This window comes from Miniopterus schreibersii, assembly GCF_964146895.1.
Source record: "Miniopterus schreibersii genome assembly, chromosome: X".
Taxonomy (NCBI): domain Eukaryota; kingdom Metazoa; phylum Chordata; class Mammalia; order Chiroptera; family Miniopteridae; genus Miniopterus; species Miniopterus schreibersii.
The window spans coordinates 70,832,074-70,847,044 of record NC_138104.1 but is presented as its reverse complement, the minus strand read 5'-3'; the positions used below and the strand labels follow the sequence as shown (position 1 = coordinate 70,847,044).

Genomic DNA, 14,971 nt, shown 5'->3' with positions numbered 1-14,971 from the left:
GGATCTTCTCTCCAGCTTTAATGTGACTCCCCTCCCCCCCCCCGCCCCCATCTCCTGTAACCACAAACTATTTCCATTTAAAATGCCATGCGCTTGGGAGAGAGAAATTGATTGTCCCAAATGGGTCAGAGATCCTTCCCTGGAATTAGTTATTATGGCCAATAGGGAAGGTTCACATATCACAGATATCAGATATGGCCATTACAGAACAACCCATGGTTTCAAATCACTTCCAAAGAAGGTAAATCCTTGTTAGTTGGAAATCTACTGTATTCTGTGTGTTATCTACTTAAATATAATCAAGAGGAATGAAATTAAGGGAATGCATTCACTTTTCCCAGAAGATTGATATTCCAAGCCTTTTCCTGTCATAAGAATTTTCTGACAACAGCAAGCTAACCAACAGAGAACTTATGAGATAGAAGGAGCTTTTGGCAACCATTAATTCAACCTCACTGTATGATGAGAAAATATGAAGCCCTTGCATGCTTACATACAGTACACAGAAAATAAATGGTAGTACTGGGTTACAGGAAATTTCTGACCTTTAATTCTGTGGGACCTTTCTCTGCCTATGTTCCATACTGCTTAGCATTGTGCTGAGAACATAACCATGGTATCTTTCAAACTTCCTCATGATTTCATGCTCAGGTATAAGTAGCAACCTAGCAAGAGTTATCTGTCATCCATGGCCAGAAGTCCAGAGAATTTGGCCAAGCTGAGTAGGTTTTATGATCAGGCAGATAGCTGAGTTAGGATATACAATGGATAAACAGTCAAGGACATGTCAACAACAGCTTAAGATAGGCCTAAAAACAAGATTATTATCCTCCTGAGTTTTCTCTTCTTGAGGTTAAACAACCCTAGATCCTTCCATTGGAAAAGGGAAGTGACTGCCTCATATAACTTGTATCAAGGCCATTGCTTACAGAATTGCTCAAACCACACTTCTAGCTTTACAGAATAAATGTCGCTAATTACACCTGCTTCCCTTCATCTTTACCAATTAACATCCAGCAAATCAGGGTGTTTGCTCTTTCAATATCACGACTGACCAGAAGTTTACTTTAGGAAATACAATGTAGTGGGAAAGTGTATATATCTCGAGCTATACTACCTGGGTTCAAATTCCAGCTTTACCATTTCCTAAAGATGCAATTTTTGGTAAGTCACTCTGTCTCCTTGGGCTTTTGTTTTCTCACCTGTAAAATGAGGATAGTACTAATATCTACTTCATAGGGAGGTTGTGAGAATCAAATTAGTTAATATATCCTTGGGGGCATGAGACAGCATATATAGATATTTTGACTCCAAAGTAAGAATTACATCTAGAGACAAAGATGCCGTTAGTTTAGATGACCAGGTCCTCAAGAACTATGTTCCCTAGCACTGACTTGACAAAACCAAAGACACTTAAGTCAACCACCAGCAATCAACTGCAAACCCTAAAAGTCAATATAGAAGTGCATTGCCACTGGGTCATTTCTCCAAATACCATTGCTAACTCAGCTCACAAGCAAGGTATCCAGACTGATGTTCTAAGGGAGAATAGATGGGGCAAGTGATTCATAACAGGTGTGTCTCTCTTTGCTGCCTTCTTTTTTGGTTTGATTGTTGTTTAAAAAGTGATAACACCCATATACATCCCAGAAGATATCACCTTCCATCATTCTTTCAGCAAATATTAACTGAGCCCCTACTATATGGCAGCCACTGTTCAGTATGCTGTGTTTAGGGCATAGAACAAACAGATGAAGTCTCTGCTATTACTGAGCTTATACTCTAGGGGGAGAGGTACTTTACCACAGAAGCAAACACATATTTGAGATTATTTTAGTTTGTGATCAGTGCTGTGATAACAAAATGGATATAAGGTCACAGAGAGTGCCTGGGCCACCGGAGTTACTTTAATTTGGGTGGTCAGGGAAAGCTTCCCTGAGATCAAAATGATATTGGAGCCCACCATAGGTAGAACCAGATAGAAATAAAAGGAAATGCAAAGTCCCTGAGGTCAGACAGATCAGCATACTGGAACAAAAAGATCAGTGTGGCTAGTGGAGAGTGAACAAGGTTTTTATAAATCAAGTCAAAGAAGTAGGCAGGGCTGGATATAAAGATCATGGCTGGTGCCAGGGTGGTAGTAGTGGAAATGGTAAGAAATGGTCAGATCCTGGACATATTTTTAAGATAGAGCCAACAGGATTTCTTGAAGAGTTGGATGTCAAGGATGGTTCAATGATTTTTGCCCTGAGCAACCAGGTGTTGCCATTAACTGGAATGGAGAATGGTATTACATATGGTTTCTGATGGATCATTCTGGGGTTCCACTAATTGTGAATGGCACCTCAAGGCCCTCTCTGCCTACTTGTGGAGTGGGGTGGTGGTGTGGGACTGTTTGGGGTAAGTTAGAGGCATGAAGCACATTTGTGGGAATCCCTACCTTCTCTCCCCCTCTTCTGGTCCAAAATATGGAGACTTACACAGATGAGATTTAGAGAAGACTGAGTATACCGAGTCAGGCCAAACCAAGAGGCCCCAGAGACAGGGGATCTGCTGTAGCCACTTCAGTCCAGAAACTGTAAGGAAGTGGGCGGCGCCAGAGAGGGCGCTGCAGAAACTTTCTTGGCTATCTGGCAGCCTAAGGAAGCACTTTTTACCAGAAACAAAGTAAAGAAAATAGATGGGATTGAGTATGGCGTGGCCGGACAGGCCCGGAAGGACTTTGGGTGGAGCGGAATGTGAAAGCTTTGGGGCAGAGGGGGAGGAGAAGCCTCCACTAGCAACTAACCTCAGCTTCCTAAAACTCAGCAGAAAGGTCAGAGGAATTGTTGGGAAGGCCAGGAGCCCCGGGATTCTGTCTGCCCGCCAAAGACGGTGGAAAACCGAAGTTGTGCGATGCAGCTTTAAAGGGGCTGGTGATTGACAGAATGTGTAGCAGTGGATGGGGTGGAGCCGCTGGGTGGGGTCTGGGACCGGCAGCTGGGAGAAACCAAAAGGAAGAAAAAAGAAAACCATTGCCCCTGATATCGCTAATGCCGGGCGGGGAAAGCCAGTCAGAAAGGGAGGAAAAGGAGGGTTTTAGAGCTCACCTCCACTCCCACCCACGGTCAACTCTCTCAAACCCTTCTGTCTCCTTTGGAGATAATTAAAATAGAGTATACACCGGCCCTCGCCGGTGCCCATTACCTCTAACTCTCTACTGAACTAGGTTTGCAGTACGAGGGAGTGAGGACCCCGAGTCCATCAGCTCAACCCCAGCCCCGCCCCGTCCGTTGGCCCTGGCCCCAGGCTGGGAGGAGAGGATGCCTTCGGAGGCGCAGAATCCGAAAGTAAGTCCCTTTCATTTTGCCTACCCACCCCCTTCCCTCCCTTTTGCCCCCCTCACTGGGGTCTCCGCTGGGCTGCGAAGGAGCCACCTTATAGAAGGAGACTCTTTCAAGGAGGATCCGGAGGGTGGAGCAGGGTGGGGTAAGAAAGGGAGGGAAGGGGAGGAGGGGTGGCGCTAGGGGAGCTGCCACCCACGGAATAGGCGCGCTCAGAGTTCGATGTTTGTACTGTTGGAGACTCGATTTCCCCTCAGATCATTAGAGCCTCGACTTACCCCCTCCAGGAGATCTTTCTTTTTGTCACACTCCAGCATCCTTATCAGGTTGCTTAAAGCCTCGGGCTGTGAGTTGGGAGGGCTCCATCTTGCCTGGCTTCTTAAAGGGACAGTGCACTAGTTCAACTGAGGGAAATCTGTACTGGAAATTCAATTTAGAGAAGGACAGCAGTGAGTCGCCTTACTATGACACTATGGATGTTGGGGATATTTGTATGGAAAGGATAGCTTTTTCTCCCTCATACCAACCTCCAAACTTGGTTCTAATATCCAGTTGATTCTCAGGATGTGCACCTTTAAGTTGCACATTAGTTAATTGCAGTCAATTAGCAGTTTTAGCTGAATGGAAAAATTTGTTTCCTAAGAGGTGTCGTGGCAGGGCAGATGGCCCAAAAAAATTAATTCATTCTACAAATATTTCTCTTTTTTTTAGGGAATATTTTTTATTTTTATTTATTTTTATTATTTTTAAAAATGTCTTTTTAAAAAAATATATCTTTATTGGTTTCAGAGAGAGGAAGGGAGAGGGAGAAAGAGAGAGATAGAAACATCAGTGATGAGAGAGTCATTGATTATCTGCCTCCTGCACGCACCAGACTAGGGATTGAACCCACAACCCAGACATGTGCCCTGACCCATAATTGAACCTTGATCTCCTGGATCACAGGTCTATGCTCGACCACTGAGCCACGCCAGCTAGGCATCTACATTTATTTCTTGAATGCTAAATTCATTGCCTGTGGCTGATCCCACTGCTGAGTGTGTCTATTAATATGTCAAGACCATGTAGAGTGGTGTCACTAACTCCTTTCTTAACAGATTGATGGCCAAAGCATCTTCTTAGGATATAGAGATATCTGTTGAATTTGATTCCAACATTTACCAAGCATCCATCACATGGAAGTTCCAGTGGTTTCCGTTTATCGTCTTTCCTTTAGTACCAGACATCCGTATGCCCAAGCCCAGGCGGCTGGGAGATCCAGCTTGAAGAGATAAGAACTCAAGTCAAAATGGCATACAAAAGGAGAAAAGTAGTATTCTTCAATAGGGAAGCTAAGGCCACCTTGGATGATCTGCCATTTCCATGACCGTGTCCAGCCAGGAAGATTGTTTTGGGGAGAAGGGCTTCACTAGCTCCCTTCTGATGTTGAATAAAAGAACTGGTGTAGTGGAGACTTTGTTAGAAGGCCTCAGATGGACCAGTGACATCTTTCATGTTTGTCTCTCTCATCTTTCTTCTGCTTAGGGAGGGTGGCAGGACTGGGTGGAGCCTAATGATATCCCATAGGTTAGAGATGAAAATGTGTTGTTTGAGGTTTTAGGGCTAGTATTTCACTCTGAAAGTTTCTATTCTGTCCATGGAATGCCGGAGCTCCCAGTGCTCTGCAATTTACCAGTTCAGCTGTCTCTGGTATTAAATGCAAGTCACAGAGGCCATCCCTTCTTTAATGTGTTAAGTTTCATTGCATCCCCAGTGCCAACTCCCATCAAGGGCATGTGTTAGTTCTAGGTTCCTAGGCAACATTTAACTAAAGCACCTTCCTCTATCCCCTCTCTCCTCAATTGATTTTCCAAACCGCAAAGTCACCTTATTCTGAATAGTCATATCACTGAGTCCACTGGATTCAGATAAAAAAGAAAGCCTTACTTAAGGTTATTTCTCCCTAAACTCACTGGCCTATGGGCTCCTAAGAACAAAGGAAACATGAATTCAACTGGAACTCTTCTGGTTACTTTCGTCAGTGGGAGTATAGTCTTGTCGCAGAGCCAAGAACCACTTGTACATGTCACACCCACTGAAGTCTGCTATCCACACCCTTGCATGGAGGGTGGAGAAGGAACTAGTGCTGGTACCATAGCCAGCCTCCTGCAGTTGGTATGCATGGAATATGGTAGAAACAGCTATGCTTCCATTTTAACATTTGATTGTCCCTTTGTGTTCACATTGGTTTGTTTTTCTGTGGGAGAATTTCTAGTTGTAGGATATGGGAACTAGGCAGTTCTTAGCTGCCATAAAATACCATTGCTGAAATATGGTTATTTTCTTCCTAGGACAGTGAAAGGTTTGTGAACCCACTAACAAGTACCACAGGCAAGCAATAGAAATCCTTTTCCAAGGTCTTCAAGTGTCTTCCCCAGAGCAATTTAATTTGTTTGCTGTCATTCATTCTGCTTCCTGGGATTGTGGAGAATTTCTATCTACTAGGAGGCAAAAGGGTTTCATGAGGGATAATTGTAAAAAGGACACTTTGTGCTCTCCCTCAGTAGAGAGAAGAAGTAGAAGTAGTTTCGACCCCCAAGTTCCCTTCTCAAATTCCTGTATCTGATACACCAGGCTGTTCTTGCCTAAACTAGAACAGCTTGCCCGTATATTTACTTTGGTATGTGTTCCTTCCTCGTTGTTCCTCAGCCTTCAAGGATAAGGAACTGTGATAAACAAAGGTATCAACACAGAAGTGCATTGTGTTATGATATTCTTTAATTAATCCATTCCACAAATGCTTAGTAAGAATCTACTCTGTGCCATCACTGCATAGACTGGGGAATTTTAGCAATGAACAAAACAAAGCCCCTGCTCTTTTGGAGATTATATTCTAATGAGGGTGTGTTGGTGGAGGGGAAAGCCAATAAATAATAAAGGTATTTGTTGGGTGGGGATAAGGTGGGAGAAAAAATATAAGGCACTTGGGATTGGGGAGATATATTTAATATAGAGCAGTTAAAGAAAATTTCTCTTATATGGTGATATTTAAAAATATATCTGAATGAAACAAGAGAGTCAGCCATGAGAATACCTGACGGAATTGTGTTCTAGAGAAAGGAAGTAGAATGTGCAAAGGCTTGGTGTGTTCAAGGAATAGCAGGAAGGCCAGTATCACTGGAGTGGAGAGGAAGAGAGTGGTAGGGCATGTGGTCAGAGAGCAGAGAGGGCCTGATCATAAAGATTTTGGCTTTTGTTCTGAGTAAGGTAGGAAGCCATTTTTAAAGAAAATAATCAAAAATTATTTTACTTAAAATTCTACTCTAGTAAGGAGGATGAATCTTCAGTTGTTCATTTTAACACAATCAATATGGTCTATGTTTTAATGCTTTGGATATAATGTTCCTTTAAAGAAAAAACTTAGTAAGCTTGTTGCTGAATTCATGTCAACTAATACAATTTAATTTCATACTAACCATTGTTTTATAATTGCTTGAAAAAAGGTTTCATACACATTTGAAACTACTTAAATATAAAAACATCTTTTCGATACACTTTAATAAAAATTCGCAATAAATTTATTAGCACTAGAAGAATGTTTACGCTTTTAAAGAAAATATCACAAGATTTTGTAGCACTGTTTTACTCTGTCATGAAATTATGAAAATTATTCACTTGGAACTTTTAAAAAAACTTTCAGTCTTTTTGGTACACATGATTTCTTCTAAGCTATTTACTAACTTCCCCAAGTCCTTCCCAGTGGGGAAGTATGTTTCATGTATCATTTTATTTAACCCTCAAAATAATGTTCTGAGGTAGGCACTATTATCATCTCCATTTTATAGCAAGGAAATTGAGGCACAGAAAAGTAAAGTACCTTACCCAAAGTCACGCAGCTAGTAAGTGGAAGAGGATCCATTCTCTCCTATACCTTCTAAGAAGTTGTTCCATCAGCTTTCCTCTCTCCTGTCTTCAATTTCTTTTTCTTCTTTGTTTCTCTCACCTACCCAACCATTCCCACCTAATATATAGTATATAATTGACATTTATTGAAGACCTACTCTGTGTCCAGCCCTCTATTGAACACTTTACATGTATGAATTCATATAATACAATAACCCTCTCCAGTAAATATTATTATTTCCCCTATTTTTCAATTAGGGAAATTGGGGCACAGAAAAATCAAGCTATTGTAAGTAACACTGCAATGAACATAGGGTGCATATATTCTTTTGAATTAGTATTTCGGGTCTCTTTGGATAAATTTTGAAAAGTGGAATCACTGAGTCATCAGGCAGTTACATTTTTAATCTTTTGAGGTAACTTCATACTGCATTCCACAGTGGCTGCAGTTCTAGAATTGTGCACCTGAAACTGTAATTTTGTTAACCAATGCTACCCCAATAAATTCAATAAAAAGGGAAAACATTTCAGGAATATACAATTCATAACTTAAAAAGAACTGAGCAACTTGCCCAAGTCTGCACATCTAGTAAATAGCGGAGCTGGGTGTTGAGCCCAAGTCTACACCTTAACTTATTATGCTATATTGACTAATCTTCAGCTTGCAAACATCAATGATGAGAGCGTCATTGATTGGCTGCCTCTTGCACAGCCCCTACTGGGGATGGAGCCCGCAACCCGGGCATGTGCCCCGACCAGGAATTGAACTGCAGTCTTCTGGATCCTAGGCCAATGCTCAATCGCTGAGCCACACAGGCTGGGTCATTCCTTCTTCTTTAAAACCTTCCCTTGTCTTTGTGACAATATCTTGGATTACTACTTACCTCTCGGGCTGCTCTTTCATTCTCTTCTCTTGCCACTCTAATCCTTATTTGGGCTATTTCATCCACTTAAGAGTTTTAACTGCCGGTTAAATGCCTGTATGACAGCCCGGCTGGGCATGGCTCAGCGGTTGAGCGTTGACCTAGGATCCAGGTGATAGGGGTTCGATTCCCGGGTCAGGGCACATGCCCAGGTTGCGGGCTCGATCAATGACTCTCTCATCATTGATGTTTCTATCTCTCCCTCCGTCTTCTTTCCTCTCTCTGAAATCAATAGATATATTTAAAAAAAAAATGCCTGTATGACAAATCTGCATCTCCAAGCTGAATTTTTTTTCTGAGCCTGGACTCACCCATTCATCTGTTAACTGAACATCTTAACTTAATATGTCACACTTAATATGTCTGAAACTGAATTCATCATCAAACCCTGTGCTCCCATTTTTATCCTTGACCAATAATCACGTAACCAACCAAACTATAAAGCCTAGAGTCATCTTTGACTCTTCCTTCTCCTTCCCTTCCAGATTTTGCTTCTTGAATGTTTGTATCTTCTCCATCCCTATCTATAGTATTTTTGCTTAATTTTTCATCATATCTGATTTGTCCTGTTAAAATAGATCCTTTTACTGTTGTTTTACCTGCCTCCAATCTCTATGACCTTTGTTATAGGTTGAATTATGTCCTTCAAAATGTATTGGAGTCCTAATTCCTGGTTCCACAGAATGTGATTGTATGTGGAGACAGAGTATTTATGAAGATAATCAAGTTTAAATGAGGTTATTAGGACAGGCCCAAACCCAACATGATTGGTATCCTTATAAAAAGGGGAAATGTGGACACAAAGACAGACTCAAATGGAGGGAAGATGATATGAAGAGACCTGGGGAAAAGATAGCCATCTGCAAACCAAGGAAGGAGGCCTAGAACAGATCCTTCCTGCATAGCCTTCAGAAGGAACTAACACTACTGACACCTTGATTTTAGACATCTAGTCTCCAAATCTGTGAGACAATAAATTTATGTTTTTTAAGCCATCCAGTTTTTAGTACTTGTGGCACACTGAGCCGACAATATTGAGTCCATATTTTTTTATCTTGCCAGTCCTATGTTCAGAATCCTTCAAAGACTCCCTATCACTTATAGGATTAAATCTCTGCCTTTTAGTAAGAAAGATACTTCATAGTTTGTCCTCAACCAGGCTTTCGTGTTTATTGCCTGTGACTTTTCTTCATCGCAGTAACCACATTAAGCTAACTGCTACTAATTGAATATGCCATGGTCTTTCACAAATACCAAGTCTTTGTTCATGCTATCAGAACTTCCAGAAACGTCTTCCCCTTTTTACAACATGTACTACCCCACCTCCACCTATCCTCTTTTTGGTAAGCTCCTATGCATATCATGATATCCAATTCAAGTGTCATTTTCTCTGTGAAGCCTAGCGGCACCTTGAAGTATAGGTAGGACTTGGATGACCAGAGTGGAGCAGAAAGGACATTCTAAGCAAGAAGAATCATATCACCAAAGACAGGTAATGAGCATCAACATAATGTGGGCCTAGAGGGGAATGGAATAGGGTTAGCGAAGGGATGAGGTTAGATAACTCTTTGCTTTTGGTGATCATATAGGTGGGGCAAAATTAGCTGCTGGAGAAGCAGCAAGGTCAATATTCTTCCTCTCTAGTATCTTAGGGAAACAGTTTGGTCTCAAAGAATGTTATTATCTAGCTATTGTTACCTGATGCTGAGATGGCCTACATTTTGTTCCTTGGAAAGTTGTCTTTCTAATAGTTCTGTGAGCTGGGGGCACTTTTGCTAGTGATGTCATGGTAGTAGAACAGAAAATATTCAGAGGAGTTTAGAGTGCTTTTCTGCTGTAGCAGAATGTGATCTGCAGCTTTGGCTTATTTAAACCTGACTATATATTAACCATTCCCACATATATAAGGCAGATTGTTTGAAAGGGGGAAGCAACATTCATTCGTTCATCTTATTTGCTTATTGAACATACATGCCCTGAGAACCCTGTATGTGGTCAGCTCTGTGCTACAGGCTGGGAATACAAAAATATAAGACCTCAACCTCATCCCAGAACTCAGCTGGGAGACAAAGTTCTACCAAACATCTAGTATTTGTTCACATACTATATGCAAGGGACCATGTTAAGCCCTTTGCATGTTTCTCATTTAAATTCATAATAGGATTATACTCATTTTGTTGATAAGGACACTGAAGGTTACAGGGAGGCTGAATATACTCAAGGAGGGAGGAATTTGGAAATTGACAAATAAGCAAATCATTAACATGAGCAGGAAAGATGTGGGTGACATTGGGGTGGAGTCACAGAAGACTGCTAGAAGAGATGATGTTTGAGTCTTAAAAGATAAATAAGAGTTTTCAAGGCAAATATAGAAAGTAAGGACATTGTAGATGGAAGGAACATCATGTGTAAATGATTGGAGGTTCCAGAGAGACGGTGTATTTAGGAAATAATGAGTGTTTCATTATGGCTGGAGCATAAGGATGTTCTGGGTCAGTGACAGGAAAAAAAGACTGGAAAAGTAGACAGAATCAGGCACAACTATAAATAAAGGAGTCTGTTTTTTATAGGTACAATATTAGGAGCACTTTTCCCAAAAGTCATTCTTTACTTTTAAAAACCTTAGGGACTGTATAAACAGCTGCTTCTAGTGCTAAATAGAGAAACTAGAGACATCTTTAGCACTGTGTCATTCAACAGAGACCAGTTGAATTTGGGGGGGCCAGAAGATAGACACAAACCTGAGTGCTCATTGAACCCCAAGAGTCATTGCAGATCAGGGAAAAAGGGTGAGATAGGTACTTTCTGGAGGCCAGAATAATAGATATGGCTGCTAGTAAGATATTCAAACAACTAACATCAATAAAAATATTATAACAACAACAATAATAAATGTGATAAGTACTACTCTAAGCACTGAATTTATTATTTTCATTTGATAAATGGAGAAACTACAGCACTTCAAATCTGTGACCATACCTGTAAGGAAACTGGGAAAATTCTGCTAATAGTTGGCAGAACTTGAATTTGACCAGATAGTTTGGCTTTTACAATCCACATTTTTAATCATTATGATATGTTTAACTAGCTAGTCAGCAAGACCAAAAAGGAAATAGATCAAGGTGGGTCATTAACTCTGGGCCCAAATATCAGTGTAATTCAGTGCACAAATGGGTACATATAAAAATATAGTAATAACCTTGGCTAGTATGGCTGGCTCAGTGGTTAAAGCGTCAGCTCACGCACTGAAAGATCATGAGTTCAATTCCCAGTCAAGGGCACGTACCTGGGTTGCAGGTTCGATCCCAGCCTGGTTGGGGCTTGTTTGGAAGGCAACCAATCGATGCGTTTCTTTCACTTTGATGTTTCTCTTTCTTTCTCTCTCTCTTCCCCTCTCTCCCTTCTACTCTCTCTGAAAATCAATGGAAAAAATATCCTTGGGTGAGGATTAACAAAAAATAATAATAAAAAAATATAGTAATAGATGAAAGATTTAAGAAGTAAGGAAGCAGCAGGTGGGACAGAAAGCTTGCTGGCTGAGGTCACAATTCAAGGGCTCACAAACCACATCCAGGCCACAGATATACTTTATATTGTACAACATTTTCTAAAATTTGACTTCATTACCAGTGTATACAAGGTGGAATATTTCATGTAAAATATATGTTTTCAGCTTTCTTGAAAAACTTTAAATATTTCGCATCACTGGGCCTATACTGCTGTATAGTGACAATCACCAGGAACTGAGAAGCAGCTGCTCCATTAGACATCTTATTTATTCATTTCTACCCTGTAGTTGCAAAAGGCAAAACCAGCTGGAGCTAGTTTAAGCACAAGAGGATTGTGACTGATTCTTGGAAATGAACTGGGTTTTGGAAATGGGAAGTTGTTGGGAACCTGGGCTGTCTTTTTCCTGTGTCTCATATCTGCTTCCCAGCTCATATCTGCATATCAGCTTATTTTTTCTCTCTTAGCAGATTATAACATGGAGTGGGCAAGAGATAGCTCCTTTATCTCCTGAGATGTGTTACATGCAGTTCAGTCACATAGAAAGGTACTGGCTGGCTCTCTCAGTACCAATTACCAGGTCACAGGGAATGGGTACTGATCTACCTGGCTTGAGTCCGTTGCCTACTCCTGAACTTTGGTAAGGAGGGTAAGGTTATATAGTATAAACTAGGAGCACACATTTGTAAACCAGATAAGAGTTATAAGGGGATCATTATGTATAGAGCAGACATTTCCAAATATATCCTCTGTACCAAGCATTATTTTGGTTCTACTCACTTTGTGGTAGCTTCTTGTGTTCTCTTGGAGGTCTTTCAACCTACTGCAAGCCTGGACTATATGATCTGCTTGCCAGGTTTAGGCCTATTATTTTGGGTTCAATACACCAACATTGTTCCTATTATAAAGCAATTTGAGGCCAAAATTGCCAGAATACCCTACCCTGGCTTTCTTTCAGCACTTTGAATCCCAGAGGGCTTCCTTCCTCCAGTAACTTAAAATCACCTTATAGATCATTATTCTGACCTATAAGCCACTTAATAAGGCCTGGTGAGTTCATTCTTCAAGAGTTAATAGCCTTGAATAAAAGGGGGAGGGAAGTATAAAGCAGAGCAGCTAATAGTGATATGCTCAGGACTGAAGAATTAGCAAAAGTTTCATTCATAAGTGTAATGCCTGAGTTTTAGAATTAGACAGGATGGCAGGGATTTACTGTGTGTTTTCCTCTTGGATCCCCTTGACTCAGGAGCTTTCCAAGTTTTGTGGTTCCCAGCTGAGGCTTTGGACACTTCTTGCTTCAATTATTTTTTTCAATGACTTCAAAGTTCCCTTCCTAATACTTCTTACAAAAGTAGCAGTTGATATTGAAGGATTCCACTGTCAGCCCAGAGCTTTGGGGCGCAGGGATTGCTAGTCCTAGAGGGTGTTGAGAGGGAGCTTCCCCCACTCCTCAAAGTACTAAAGTAAGCTGCCCTGTCTGAAACTATTCTCTCTCAAGATCATGGGATGGATTCCTTCCAAAGGAATTCAATCTCTGCCCCAGTCCTACAGCCTCTTCTGGCATTCACTTTGCCTTTTATAAATAGAATAGAATTATCCTGACTTCCTCAAGCTAAGAGTTGCTTATTGCCAGGGTAATAGTCTACACTCTTCAGTGTGAAGAGGGGAGAACCCAGAGCCAAAGCCAGGAAACTTCCTAGAAAGAGAAATTGCACTTAGAACATTTGAAATCTGAGCAGACATTGGTTTGCTTTCACTTTCCTCTGTTGAATTTAGTTGCAATAAAGTGAGTATGGTTCTGTTACTTTGGATCCTCTCTCTCCTTCTAGCTCCTTTAGTTGGCAGGTTAAGACACTATTTATTGCAAATGACAATAAAAGTTAGCATTTATTGAGCAATTACTATATGCAAGACACTGCTTTAAATTCTTGACAGTACCTATCTAGTAATTGTTATGATGATTATACAACACATAATAGCGTTATATAGCATATAATGCTCAGTCAGTAGATGGTAGTATTCATTTATTCACTATCTTCTCTCTTACCCCTTCTCCCTTAAAAAATACTTGGATTGGGCTCACTATAAGCACATGCTTTCCAATATCAGAGGGAAAATCCTGGCTACTTCACTTTCCTTTCATCCAACCCCATGTAAGAGTTCCAAGATTTTTTTATATTTTTCAATCGCCCATTTATACCTACCCCCAACTTTGGCCTTCTTAATTTACTGATGAAATTATGCAAATGCCCTCATTTTCCTTCTACGTCACTTGAGTCAGTACTGCTCAGACGTCAATATATACAAATAAACTGCAGATCTGCTTACAATGCAGATTTTGAGTCAGAAGGTCTTGGTTGGGACTTGAGGAAATTCTATAATTCTAACAAATTTCTGGGTGATACAGATACTGTTGGGTGGCTTACATTTTGTGTACCATGGATCTAAAGAAGATCAAAGTTTCATCAGTCCTTTTTTTTTTACAAATGAAGTGATTGAGACTCTAACTCAAAAAAGATAAATGCACCCTAATGTTCATTGTAGCATTATTTAGTTCTTTACAATAGCCAAGACATGGAAACAATCTAAGTGTTCACTGATGGATGAATAGATAAAGAATATATATATTCATATATATATTTCAGCCATAAGAAGAAGGAAATAACATAAGTGGATGTTGAGGGCATTATGATACATGAAATAAGTCAAAGAAAGACAAATACCATATGATCTCACTTATATGTACATTCTAAAAAACCCCTCATAGATATAGAGAACAGATTGGTGGTTACCAGAGCAGGGTGTGGGGGATGGCAAAATGGGTTAAGGTGGTCAAAAGGTATAAACTTCCAGTTGTCAAATAAATCACGTGGATGTAATGTACTGCATAGTAACTGTAGTTAGTAATACTGTAATGCATACTTGAAAGTTGCTTCAGGTGTTATGTTTGGCTCTTTTATCCATTTTGAGCCAATTTTTGTATATGGGGACAAGCAGCAGTTGAGTTTTATTCTTAGCATGTGTCTTTAAAAGTTAATAACCATATGAATTCACTCATATGTGGGATATAAAACTGAAAGCAACAAATGAACAAACAAAAACTCATAGACAGACAACAGCATGATGGTTACCAGACAGGAAGGTGGGTAAGAGTGTAATGAAGGGTAGAGGGGGTCGAGTATATGATGACAGAAGATTTGACTTTGAATGGTAAGTACACAATGCAATATTACAGATGGTGTATCATAGAACTGTACATTTTTAAGCCTATATAATTTTATCAACCAATGTCACCGTACATTTCTGCAATTGTTTCTTGAAGCAATTCCTTGTTGA

The 14,971-nt window shown here is 40.4% G+C and overlaps 1 protein-coding gene across 1 annotated transcript in view; it reads left to right on the top strand.

Annotated features, from left to right (window-relative positions):
- The first annotated feature begins 2,708 nt into the window (after positions 1–2,708).
- KLF8 (KLF transcription factor 8) overlaps positions 2,709–14,971 on the top strand; it is a 120,286-nt gene continuing 108,023 nt past the window's right edge. The window contains exons 1-2 of the mRNA XM_081126127.1: positions 2,709–2,815; positions 3,209–3,329. The gene's annotated coding sequence lies outside the window, so the exon portion shown is untranslated. The remainder of the gene's footprint in view (positions 2,816–3,208; positions 3,330–14,971) is intronic.